The sequence below is a fragment of the Benincasa hispida genome, chromosome 4 (assembly GCF_009727055.1).
Source record: "Benincasa hispida cultivar B227 chromosome 4, ASM972705v1, whole genome shotgun sequence".
Lineage (NCBI taxonomy): Eukaryota > Viridiplantae > Streptophyta > Magnoliopsida > Cucurbitales > Cucurbitaceae > Benincasa > Benincasa hispida.
Window position 1 is genome coordinate 17,564,630 of NC_052352.1, and position 13,684 is coordinate 17,578,313.

A 13,684-nucleotide genomic window follows, 5' to 3' on the forward strand; every position below is an offset into this window, starting at 1 on the left:
ATTTTCAGCCTTTTTTTTTTTTTTTCCTGGTACAAAAGTGCATCTCAAAGGGTTTTTGAATTTCATGAGTGCTACTTTGAATATTCGCAATTCTAGCCTGCCCAAATTTAGTCGTCTTCTTGAAAATCTATACAAATTCTGATTAATTCTACGCAAAATACATTGGACATTTACCACTCCTTTTATTTCCTCCAATGCTTTAGGATTGATACAGAAATTGTGTTCTTTTTAAATAAAAGGAAACAAGTCTCTTTATTAATATAATTTTTTTAGAAAAGGAAATAAGTTTCTTTATTAATATAATTAAATGAGACTAATACTCAAAGTACAAGAGATATGTACAAAGAGCATAAAGCATAAAACCTAAGGATCGGTAGGTGCACCCGGACATCTCAACTAGGTTGACACCCCCTTAGCGCCTCTTTATTAATATAATTAAATGAAACTAATGCTCAAAGTATAAGAGATATGTACAAAGAGCATAAAGCATAAAACCCAAGGATCAGCCTCTATAGAAATTGTGTTCAAGTGTTTTAGCCTCAGAATTGGATTAGGGATAATTATTAAGTGTTCCTGAACAGGCTTTCGCCTTTCTTGGTCTTTTTCTGTAACCAAAATACCCTAGTCTGGAACATTCTTTTAGCATTATAGTACTCCATTTTTGGATGATTATTTGAAATTTTCTACTTTAAAGAGCATAGCTCACGAAGCTTCCTATTGGGATCGGCATCACCAAGTGTTGTTTGATTCCACCAACGGCAGCCATGGTTGGACCAGGCAGTTGATTTGATACCAAATCACTGTAGCCTAAGTGTTCTAAGTAGAGAATTCTCCAAGAAGTCTAAACTCTAACCTTTATTATGTTATGAATCATGTAAAGAATACATGAGAGTTCTCCATATTCAATATGGACCATGTGTTTTCCAAAGGAGTAAAATGTTCTTCACCTTATTAGGATTAACAGAGTCGATGCAATATTATTTTTTAGTTTTGGAGACATTTATTTTTATTATTTTAAAAATATGACAAAATAATGTGTAAATATAAGACGAGAATTCCAACTAAGAAACAAGTTATGAAAGGAAAAGATATATAAAAAAGGATAAAGGACTATTATTTATTTTTTTTTTTTTTAAACAAGAAACAAGCCTTTCATTAAGATAATGAAATTAGACTAATGCTCAATGTACAAAGTGATACCAATAAAAGAAAAAGTTGAGGATCAACAAGTGCACCCGGACATCTCAACTAGGTTGATACCCCTTAGCACCTTCATCATATCCAAAAAGAACTAGTACAACCAAGACAGACCCAACAAGGCCCAAAAATAGCCCAGCCAAACAAAGGCTCAAACAATTACGAGGAAATTAAGAACTTACAAAACTACTGAAAGAAAACAAACAGAAGCATACAGCACCCGTGCAAGATTACAAATTACAGTTTACAGCCTGTAAAAACAAGACAAAGGCCTAAAAACCAGAAGACTGAAAACTGCCAGTGTCAAACAACTAAAGGTCCGAGGAGATGAAGGCACCAATTCAAACTAATGTCCTGAATGGAGTAGTCTGAAAAATCCTGTGATAGAGAGCACCACAAGGAGGCATTCAACCGTGCTGTCTCAAAGCGAGCAAACCAAGAAGTTTCCTTATCATGGAATACTCTTTGATTTCTTTCAAACCATAAATCAGCAAGCACCACTTTCGCTGCCTTGTTCGACAGAAGTTTTGGAATTTTCTTGAGTTTTGGCCCTACTAAAATCTGCAAGGCGTTCTCCCTAAAGTCCTTTCCAAATACCCAACCAATGTTAAAATAAGTGGAAAGAGCTCACCAACAATTACTAGCATAGCAGCAATCAAAGAATAGATGTTGAAGATCTTCCCAATCAGCTTTGCAAAAAGCAGACCAGTTAGGAGATAAGCTGTATGAAGGCATTTTCTTTTGCAAAACAGAGGAGCAGTTTAGGAGACCAAAAAGCATGATCCAGACTGTAATACTGACTTTCCGAGGACTCTTGGACTTCCACAATGCATTCTAAAATGATGATCAAGAGGGGAGACCAAAGAGAGATGAGTAACTAATGATTTGACTGAAAAAGAGCCATGTGCTTCAAGAGACCACAAACGTTTATCTCGGCAATCCCGTACTTTCCCCGAGAATGCTCAACAAATTCTGAAACTCTATAATCTCTTCTTCTTTTAAAATCCTTTTGAATGTGATGGACCAAGAGGAAGTGGAATAATCCCAAAGGTCCAAAGCTGATCCATTTGGATTGAGTGCTATTCGAAATAAATTCGGGAAGCTGATCCATTTTAAAGGAAGTGGATTGAGTGCTATTTGTAGGAGGTTTCTTTCTTCCACTTGGTAAAGATGTATTAAATCTTCCTTTATTGCCAATCTGATGCTTTGTTCCTGCTCATCAAAATCAGTGCTTTCACCTACAACTTCTCTTCTTTCAATTTCTTTTAGCAAGAACTCTTCCTTGCTCTTCCTGTTTTTCTATGAATCTGAGTGCCATTTTTTCAAAGCGCTTTTCAATAGTTAGCTGAAATAGCATAGCCAGCCCAACCTTGCTGACTGTCTACCCCCAGATTTCTTTCAATCAAACGACAACAATCTTTTAAGCTTAACCAACTATTGCAAAATTGGAATGGGGCTGGACCCCGTTCGAATGCTCCTGCTGGGAAAGTGATCAGATAGAATTCTTGCTTGTCTAACCACTCATGAGTTGTCGAAGACCTCATCCCAATTGTTTGATATGAAGAACCGATCAATAAGGGATCGTGAAACTAACAAACATTCTTTTAACCAAGTGAATCTTCCATTAGAAAGGGGACTTTCCACCAAGTTTGTATCCTCGATGAATTTATTGAATTTTCTCGTTCCTCTAGTCATTCTTCCAATAGGGAATCGTTCTTGAACACGGCAGATCATGTTAAAGTCTCCTCCAATGCACCATGGCTCTACACAGTGACTAGCTAATGATGATAATTCTGCCAGAAACCTGTTTCTTTCTCTATAATCCGTTGGGTCGTAAACATTTGTTATCTAGAACACTTTTTTGCATATTGACAGGCATTTGATTGATAAGGACAATTCCCCTTTGATGACCTCTAATACTAAGATCTTCCCCTCGGCCCATATGGTTAAGATACCTCGTGATCTACCAATTGCTTCTATGTGAATCCATCCTCCTTTGAGCTCCATATGCTTTTGATAAATGCCCTATCAAACATAACTCTCTTTGTTTCTTGAATTAACACTAGTTCCGGATTTAATTTCTTCAAAAATCTTTTAACGGTCACTCTCTGTCTTGTCTCCTATTCCCCTTATATTCAATGAAGTATTCAATGAAGCTATCTTCATCGAGGCCACCCTGCTAGCTTGGCAGCAGATCCTAGGCCCCTGCCATTTCCGAACGAACATGATCATCCAAGGATGATTTCACAGTCTTCCAATAGGGAATGCAGGTTCTGAGGTATGTCTTTCTTACTGAGGGGAGGGAATGAGGAGAATTCAGAATTAGCCACTGAGGGTGTTGTCTCTAAATTGAACAGCTGAATCAATTCCTTGCCATATTCATCCAAGTCATTGGAATTCTCTTGTGTTTCTTCTACCTCTGAATTCTCAAACTCTTCACTACTTGCACTTACAATGGATTCTGTATCATAATATTGTTGTTTCTGACTTGACTTGGATGAAGATTGGCTTGGAAAACCTCGCACGAATGATAAATCTGAGCCTAGTATTTTAAGTTATGAAAGAGTAAAGGAACACTAATGTAAATTAGAACTTTCAAACTTGTTTGTGAACATGTCGGCGATGTGAACTTTAGTACAACATTCTTTGAGGAGATCAAAATTTGTGATTGTTGTCCATGAGTTAAAGGAGGTCTTCTTCTTGGCAAAGTGTTTGGGAAATAGCTTCGGCCAATGTGCTCGTTTTTGGAGTCCGAGATTGATTTGTTCGCAAAGCCTATCGTTTTTCTCTTACCCAGGGAGGGACTTTTCTTCCGTTGGAGAGTATCATCTTCTTGATGTCCTTGAGAGAAGATGGAACTGAGAGTATTATCTTTCACATTCTTACTGCAGGAGACGGCCACTTCAGTTGTGGAATTAGAAACGTCACTTTGTGCTACCTTCGAGGTAACTTTTGATATGGATTCAATGATCGGGGGATGATAGGTGTTAGGTACAGCTGTGTGCTCATAAGTCTTGGCCTTTTGGACTTCCTTTGCAGAGCCATCAACGGGTAACTTTTGAAAAGGCTTGTTCGTGCTAATACCAGAAGTGTCTCTTGGGCTTCCTTCTAGACTTCGAGGCGCCCCTGAATTCTCTTTCCTCAATAAAACTGTATTTTTGTTCACACCTAACCGGATTGAGCTTCTGATGGGAGGAATTTCCAACTGCGAATGGGAACCACTTGACAGAGGAATCTTGTGACTGAACTCCGGCAACTTCTCCGGCAAGCTCTGTTTCACCTTAAACTTTTGATTTTCCTTTGAACAAGGTGCAAAAGAATATCTTGAGAAGTTATGGGGTTACAGGGACCTGCTAGGAATGCCCAGTCTTGATTCAACTCATCTACAACTATTTCTTCATCCTTCATAGCTTGATTTAATCGAACTAAGTCAATTGGGTTGGCAAAATTTTTAACATACAGTGCTCCTTTGACCTTATTGGAGGTTCTAGAAGCTCTCTGTCTCCAAAATTTAGGAAGATGCTTCCTTTATTCTCCTCTGCCACTTTTATGGTAGATGACATAAAACCACGTAGATTCCTTTTAACTTGAATTTTATCTTCAGTAACATTTAAAAAATTTAAGGTTTCAATTGCAATAGCTTCTAAACCTCCAAAATAGGCCCCATTAGTTTGCTTGTTCCGGTAATCTAATGGTAAGTTTTTTATCGAGATCCAACCTCCATATCCCTTTATCACCTTCGGTCGACCATGGACTTGTTTGTTCCATTTCTTAATTTCAAATGAAATTGAGCACAACTCTGCCATTTCCCTGGATGATCTAAGAGCTCTTCCAAATTCCCCTGTTCTAACTTGATTAAAGCATGTTCTGCCGACAGGGGGTTGATAATGACATCCATTTCAAAATATAACTTCAATGTTTTAACCATTTTTGGCCATTCGTAAAACTCAAATAATCTTGCAAAACTCCAAAGGTTGTTAAAGTCTGCCTTAAAAACATCAGAATTTTTGCTAATCCAATAAGAATGTTTGCTCTGTTTGACGGGTTTTAAAACAGGGGCAAATTGGGCGCTGAAATTGGCTTTCTTCTCCTCACCTTGTTCCTAGTGCATTGGAATAGAGCATCAAGCTTCTGGTGCTTTCTTCTGGAGATTTTTAATACAAAAACTCACCATTTCCTCAAATTCTTGCCAACTAGATTTGCCATTTCCATAAGGGATGTGGATGTTCTTTCTTCCACCTATTGAAGGCCATACCACACACTCTATAAACCACCTTTCTTTATAACGAAATTTAGCAAGATGAATAACTCCTTGATCTACTCTTTCCTTAAGTAAGAAAAATTCAAAAGTCAGACCACTCAAGAGCCTTTTTAAGCTAGTGTGCAACCATTGAGCCATTAACTTTGATAAGAAAATTTCCTGATCTCTTTTCATATCTTCCACCCAAAAACCGTGGATGCCTTTCCATATACAGAAGAAATGATCGATGCGATTGTGGAGGATGCTCTCTCCTCTCTCCTCTCCCCTCTCTCCTCTCCCATCCCTCTATAGCTCCGCTCTATTTGCCCCTCCGATCAGGCTCCGACTAGCCCCTTTCCTCTTCCTCTCTTCTTCCCTGATACCTCCATCCACACCCAATCTACATGGCCAAGAAAAACTCCCTCCTAGCCCCCTTACCCAAGGCAGTTAACACCCATCCCCGGATTTGCAGAACAGTTCATCTTTGGAAATCATAAGCTGTAGGATAAATGAAGTTCATTTCTGTGCTCACCTCCAAGAAGGAAAATTCATCATAGAAGATGTGGAAGCTAAGAAGCACCTATTTTTGTCTGAATCGCAACTCCTCTGGTTCGTGGAGAACATCTCAGTTCTCATGAAGCTCCCAACCTCAAGTTTCTTTGTCAAAAGTGGTCAAGACATTTCCGGCGTAACAAAACTAACAAAGATTCGCATCTCTTCAAAGTGGCTTTTAAGGTGTGTTGTTTGGCCAACGTCTGGAGGAAGATTCTTCATACATGTTCCATCGGGTATCCTTAATTCAGGTTGGAATTCTTTTGTTAACATGTTAAGTGGCTCCCTGAAGCTAAAAGACGATCTCATCGCGCTAAAGAATCACTCGAAGCTCTTAGATAGATTTGTGGATATAGTGAGGAGAAGAAAGTCTACAACAAATCCGGCTTTACAATCACTGTTTCAAAGTACACATATGGAAAGCAACTCAAAACAAAGCCCCCTCCATGCTCTGGCTACTAAAAAACAAAGCAAGACAGAGTTTTGGATTAAAAAAAAACAAGAAGTCCTCAAGGAAGATTTCAGTAATTTATGGGTAGTCACAAGGCTATTTGAATTCAATAATTGGCAGGAAGTCCCCAAGGAACTAAAGCTATAGTTCAATTCTAAAGTTATCATCAATCCTCTCTCAACGGAAAACGCTCTAATAAAATTGGAAAAGGGGAATCTAGGAGACCTAATAGAACAACCTGGAATTTGGCAAAGGGTAGGACATCTTCACTTGAAATTCGAAAGGTGGAACAAATCATTACACAGCCGACCAAGGTCAATAAAAAGATATGGAAGATGGATATCCATTAAAAACCTACCATTGGATTATTGGTGTAAGCAGACATTTGAAGCAATAGGTGCCTACTTCGGAGGGTTAGAATCCATTGCAATTGAAACACTAAACCTACTTAACGTGGCTAAAGCCAAAATTCAAGTTAAGAAGAACCTTTATGGGTTTTTGCCAGCAACCTTAGAAATCTCAGAGGAAAACAGGGGAAGCATTTTTCTACACTATGGAGATATAGAGTTTTTGGATCCTCCAAGCAAAATTAAGAAGGAACTTAGGGAAAAAGACTTCTCCAATTCGGTTGACTTGGCTCGTTTAAACCAAGTAATGAAAGATGAAGGGGTGAACTATTCAAGTAAGAATCCAGATTGGTCCTTCCTTGAAACAGCAGTAAACCACTCGAATTTCTCAAGAAATCCCCTGTTTTCAAGGGTCTTGATGGATCAATCGGATGCTAAAAATAACAGTCCGCCGGAAAAGTTTGTTCAAGGGGCCAGTTTGTCAGAAGAAAAGGGGGTCAGTTTGTCGAAAGAAAAGGCCGGAAAGTTTCAAACAGAAGCCAAACTTTTCGGAAGTCCTAACCGGTTAGGTGTGAACACGTTGCGGAAAGAGAATGTCGAGAATTCATTAAGAAGAGAGAAGGAAGAGTCTTTAATGAGGAGTGAGTCTATAGAGATTTTAAATAATCCCAGGGAAAGTCCAACAGCCGCACCCTTGGTTACTACTAAAACCACTTCAAATAAAAGCTTTGCTAATATCATTAATTCGGTGGAATTCCAACGGCCTAAAAGAGCCGAGAGTGATGTTTCAAACATCATAGGTGGGCAGGAAGTTCAATCGACTGCTACAAACCCTTCACCTTCAGATATACCGATCATTTTCAAGCTCTTGGGCCCCATTGTGACAAAATCATCATCATTCTTAAAGGAAGTCCAAGGGCCCATTTCTGCTCCCCCACTCCAAAGTCTTGGTTTATTATTAACAGGAGGCCAAGATCTCTCCCTTAACCCTCTCCGATCGTCCATCAAATCCCACAAGCAAGCCTCACCTCCTAAAACCTTACCGAAAGCATTTCATAAGGAAGAAAACTTCATTCCGAAATGGCTGGACATCCATGATAAATGCAGACTTGCTAGAAAGTTGTTGTATCAAGGTGCAAATTCCCACCTGCTCTATTAACAGATCAGAATATCCTCCCTATACCCCTCGATCTTTTTCTTATCTTGACTTCAAAGTTGGAGGCTCAAATGTGGCTTTTGTGCGAGGTACCTCCAAGTCTTAACAAGTAGTTAACCAAAACTATGATTCTGACGAAGATTCTTTACTCAGCATCAGTAGTAAAGAAATAGACAGCTTAGCCCCTAAATCGCTCCATGAAGAGGAAGATCTCGGTAAGGATCATCACAATGCTTTGCCATGCATCTTTCAATCAGAAGAAGAACCCAAAACAGTTTGCAACATCCTCCCACTCATAAAGCCTATTGACAAAAAGGAAATTCCTAACAATCTTATCTCGATAGTGGAAGATTGTGACTTGATCTTGGGTTAATCCCGATTGATTACCATGAAAATATTATCATGGAACACAAGGGGCCTGGGTGATGCCTCCAAAAGAATGGTTGTAAGAAGAAGCATCAAGAAAATCAATCCAAATTTGGTTCTAATTCAAGAAACTAAGAAAGACTTTTTTTATATTAGACTTATAAAGGAACTTTGGAGCTCCAAAGACATCGGATGGGAGCTTGTGGAAGCGCAGGGCAAATCAGGTGGCATATTAACCATGTGGGATGAAAGTAAAATCTCGGTATTAGAGGTTCTTAAAGGAGGCTACTCCTTATCTGTTAAATGCATCACCATATGTAAGAAAACTTGTTGGATTATGAATGTGTATGGCCCCAATGATTACAAAGAAAGAAAACACACATGGCCGGAATTACATTCACTATCAGGTTACTGCTACGAATCTTGGTGTATAAGTGGCGATTTTAACATCACAAGGATTCAAAAACGGTTTCCAGAAGGGAGATCAACAAAACGAATGAAAAAGTTCAACAAATTCATTGACTTAGCAAAACTAATGGAAATCCCCCTTATGGCCAATTCACATGGTCAAGAGAAGGTCCCACAGCTTCTCGTTCGCTTCTTGACAGATTCTTGATTTCTAATAGCTGGGATGATTCCTTTACAAACACCAGAGCAGCAAGACAAGCACGTACATGTTCAGATCATTTCCCCATACTTCTTGAAGCAGGATCATTTGAATGGGGACCATCCCCTTTCAAATTTTGTAACAGCTGGTTATCCATCAAAGATAGTTGCAGAGTTATTAAAGACACCTTGAGCTCGGGAGATCAGCATGGTTGGGTTGGTTTTGTGATCTCCACCAAGTTAAGGAAGTCAAATTTGCTTAAAAACTTGGAATGCAGATTTTGAAACAAAAAGAAAAACAAGGGAGGAAGTGCTACTTAAAGAAATAGATAAGCTTGACCTACCAGCCGAAGACCACGGTATTCTGGAAATAGAAAGGGGCATGAGAACCTCTTTGATAGGCGATAGCTAAGTTATTTTCCCTTTACAGAATTGATGAAAGGAACCTAGGGCAAAAGAGCAAACTTAATTGGCTAAGCTTAGGTGATGAAAACACTAAATTCTTCCATAGATTATTGGATTCAAAGAGGAGAAGGAACCTTATCTCCGAAATTTTAAATGACCAAGATGTTGCAACTCATTCTTTCAACGAAATTGAAGGCCTAATATTAGACTTTTACTCCTCTTTGTACACCAAGTCTCCTGGCCCAAGATCCATCCCTATCAACTTCCAATGGTCTAAAGTCTCTAGTTCAGAGAATTCAATGCTAACAGTCAGATTTACCACAGTTGAAATCAGACTAGCTTTAAATTCTTTGGGCAAAAACAAGGCCCCTGGCCCGGATGGCTTCACAGCCAAATTCCTCCTCAATTTCTGGGATTTTTTTCTAAGACAAATTCCTAAAACTCTTCGAAGATTTTTATGGTAATGGGAAGCTAAATTCATGTATAAATGAGAACTTCATCAGCCTGATTCAAAAGAAAAATGATGTTGTCCGGGTACGTGATTTCAGACCAATCAGTTTAACTACTTTGACTTATAAAGTTGTCACTAAAGTACTAGCTGAGAGGCTCAAAAAGGTAATGCCAAGTATAATTGATTCTTCACAAAGTACCTTCATTGAAGGAAGGCAAATCCTAGATCCAATCCTCATAGCCAACAAAGTGGTTGAAGACTATCGTTCTAAGAAGAAAAAAGGGTGGATCTTAAAACTTGACCTAGAAAAAGCTTTTGATCGTGTTGATTGGGAGTTTCTTGAAAAAATCCTTGTTGAAAAGAACTTTGATTCAAGATGGATAATGTGGATGATGGGCTGTGTTTCTAACCTAAAATTCTCAATTTTTATAAATGGAAGACCACAAGGTAGAATTCATGCTACAAGAGGAATAAGGCAAGGCGACCCTCTTTCGCCTTTTCTTTTTCTTTTAGTCAGTGAGGTTCTAAGTGCACTACTAACCAGACTTCATGAGAAAGGCAAGTTTGAAGGCTTTCTAGCGGGCAAAGATAGAATTCATGTCTCTTTATTGCAATTTGTTGATGATACGTTAATATTCTGCAAAGATGATGAGGAGAAGCTTGAAAATCTAAAGAAAACAATTAAACTCTTTGAGTGGTGTTCAGGGCTGAAGATTAATTGGGACAAATCAGCTTTAAGTGGTATCAATATCGATATTAACAAGCTAAAAACAGAAGCATCCAGACTGAATTGTTCGGCTGTCAACCTCCTCTTCATGTACCTCGTCCTTCCGTTAGGTGGCTATCCCAAACAATTGGCTTTTTTGCAACTAGTGATTGATAAAATCCAAAGCAAATTGGATAAATGGAAGAGATACTATCTCTCTAGAGGAGGACGTTCCACCCTTTGTAAGTCTGTACTTTCTCACATCCCTTTATACTATATGTCAATTTTCTTGATGCCAAAAAAGGTGGTTCGGGCTATAGAAAGGCTTTTGAGAAACTTTTTCTGGGAAGGACACTCTGGAAGTAAATTAAATCACTTAGTAAAATGAGATCTTGTTTCTCGTTTACAAGAAGATGGTGGGCTCGGCACTGGAGGTTTGAGAATTAAAAATCAAAGCCTTCTGGCTAAATAGGGGTGGAGGTTTATCAACGATTAGAATTCCCTATGGAGACAAGTAATAACAAGCATCTACGGAAGAAGCATGTTCGGCTGGCATACTAATGGCAAAGTTAACAGCAGCCTAAGAAGCCCATGGGTTAACATTTCAAGAACTTGGTTAAAAGTAGAATCTCTGGTTGTTTTAAAAGTAGGCAACGGTAAAAGGGTTGCTTTATGACTCGATCCATGGCTGGACATCATTCCCCTAAAAGCCTCCTTCCCTAGTCTTTTCATCATTTCTACCAAGCCCGATGGTGTTGTACATGATTTTTGGGACGAGGCACTAGAGTCATGGTCTTTCCAATTCCGAAGACTACTAAAGGAAGAAGAGTCAGATAATTTCCAACTCCTTACTGAAAAGCTTTCCACCTCCAAACTTAGTTGGTTTCCTGACAAAAGAAGATAGATCTTAGAATCAAATGGGTCCTTTCCAATAAAATCCCTTGTTATACACCTATCCCTCGCCTCTCCAATTGGAAATCAATTAGAGTCGGCTTTGTGGAAATCAAAGTGCCCAAGGAGGATAAACATTTTGATTTGGATAATGCTGAATGGTTTGCTTAATTGCGCGGATATTCTGCAAAAGAAGCTCCCTAACCACTATATCTCACCACAAGTTTGCTCTCTTTGTTTGGCGAATTCTGAAACTCTCTTACACTTGTTCTTCCAGTGTGTTTTTGTAGAAAAATGTCGGCTATGTTTGCTCAATTGCTTCAATACCAGTTGGGTATTTGATAATGATTTCAAGCAAACGTCCTTCAACTTCTGATCGGTCCTAAATTGAAAAAGAAGCCAAGATTAATTTGGGTCAACGCAGTCAAGGCATTGTTATCAGAATTATGGTTTGAAAGGAATCAAAGAGTGTTTCATGACAAAACTTCTCTTTGGTCCAATAAATTCGATAACCCCCGCATTAATGCCTCTTCTTGGTGCTCTCTTTCCAAAGAATTTGAAGATTTCTCCATTCGAGACATCAGCCTCAATTGGAACGCTTTCATTTTTCCCCTTTCTTATCTTTTTAGCTCTTTTGCTATATGTATTGGTTCTGTTTTTCAGACTTTCATTCTTGTGTAAGCCTTTGTACCAGACATGGATTTACTCAGGATTTTTATTCAGTTGTTATCCTCACTGCTTTACTTTTTAGTTCGGATATGATGAGAGTGCTATAGAGGTGTCAACCTAGTTGAGATATCCAGGTGCACTTGCTGATCCGTTCTTTTGTTCTTTTGTTTTTGTATCCTCTCATTCACATTGTAACATCTTTCATTATCTTAATGAAGAGGTTTATTTCTTGTTCAAAAAAAAATATACAAAAGAAATGATCGAGTATGCAACAACGTTTTACCTCCATTGAAATAAACTGAGCGTCAGAGAAGGGTGAGGACACTGGAAGGATTTTGATGGACATCCACAGCGCAAATAGCACCCACCTCAGGGCAGCAGCGTTGTGCGCTGTGCTCGGACAAAAAGCCAAAACGCAACTGCATTCCTATCGTAATGCATCTGCACTGCCTCAGTCTCTATTTATATCTCTTCTTTTTCTTTAGGGTTTTCTTTATGCCAAATTTGATGGAGGTTGAAGGGGAGCTTCAATTTCTTCTTTTCCCTTTTATCTTTTTGCATCTTAGCTTAGGATTAACTTGGGGTTTTTGGGTTGTAATCATGGATTGAAACTCTTCCCCTCTTCTTTCTTTGTCTAGGGAGAAGTTGAGGTAAGTTTTCTTGTTCTTCGGAGTAAAACCTATGTAACTACGATTATTTTGTATAAACTCCATATTGATTTATGCATCTTTGAATTTGTTTAATCTCTTGATGTATGTTCTTGGTTAGATTGATGCTCTTTACCTTGAATGTATGTTGTATGCTAAAGATCTTAGGCTTGCACGATGTCTTCATTCTTCATCTGGCTTAAATCGATAAGTAGGGTTTGTAGTCTAATCTCGAGTCTTAAATTACATGATTCAATTAGATTAAAGAAACCTGGTTAATTAGGTTGGGCTTTCCAATTAATTAACCACACAATAGAAACCTAAGGCGTACTGCAAATATTAATTGATTCTTCGTGACCGCTAAAGATTTTGTAGGATTAATTACATTTAGATTAATTGACCTTCATTGGGGTTTTAATGATTACTTAGGTCGTTTGCATGGTTCGGTCTTAGCTAGTTGTCCGCCATTGTAGAGGCTATTTAGGTCAAGTCAAGCATGTTGTTGTGAAACACATGAACGAAAATGAGTTAAATCAAAATAGCCTAATGATAGGAAATTGCATAGGAACTCAATTTACTCCCCACCCACTTTATCTTGACTTTTCTTGCACGCTTTATTTCTTATCCACACCAAACCCCCACATTTACGCTATAACTATTAAATTAACTTAATGATCCCACTTACCATTATTCCTACGTCTTTCTAGTAATAGGAGTAGATTCGGTAATTTTTAAATTTTGTTTGATTTGCAATCCTTTTTGGGAATAAAACGACACCGAAAAGGAGGGAAGATCAAAATGGCGTCGTTGCCGAGGAGTGCGCCATTTATGTTTCGTCATGTTAAGTTTCTTGTTAGAGCATTCTTTTGCTTTTGATTTGTTTTCTTTTCTTGTGTTAGGATTGCTATGGCTAATGGAATATACAGTATGTACTATGCATTGCGAGCAAGGCAAGCTACCAAAGAGAGAACAAGAGGCCAAGCAGATTTTTCAGCTCAGA

General features: G+C 38.5%; 1 protein-coding gene across 8 annotated transcripts in view; it reads right to left on the reverse strand.

The window, feature by feature from the left end:
• Positions 1–13,684, reverse strand: part of LOC120076320 (exportin-7) — an 89,737-nt gene that overhangs the window by 53,398 nt on the left and 22,655 nt on the right. The gene's annotated exons all lie outside the window — the stretch shown is intronic.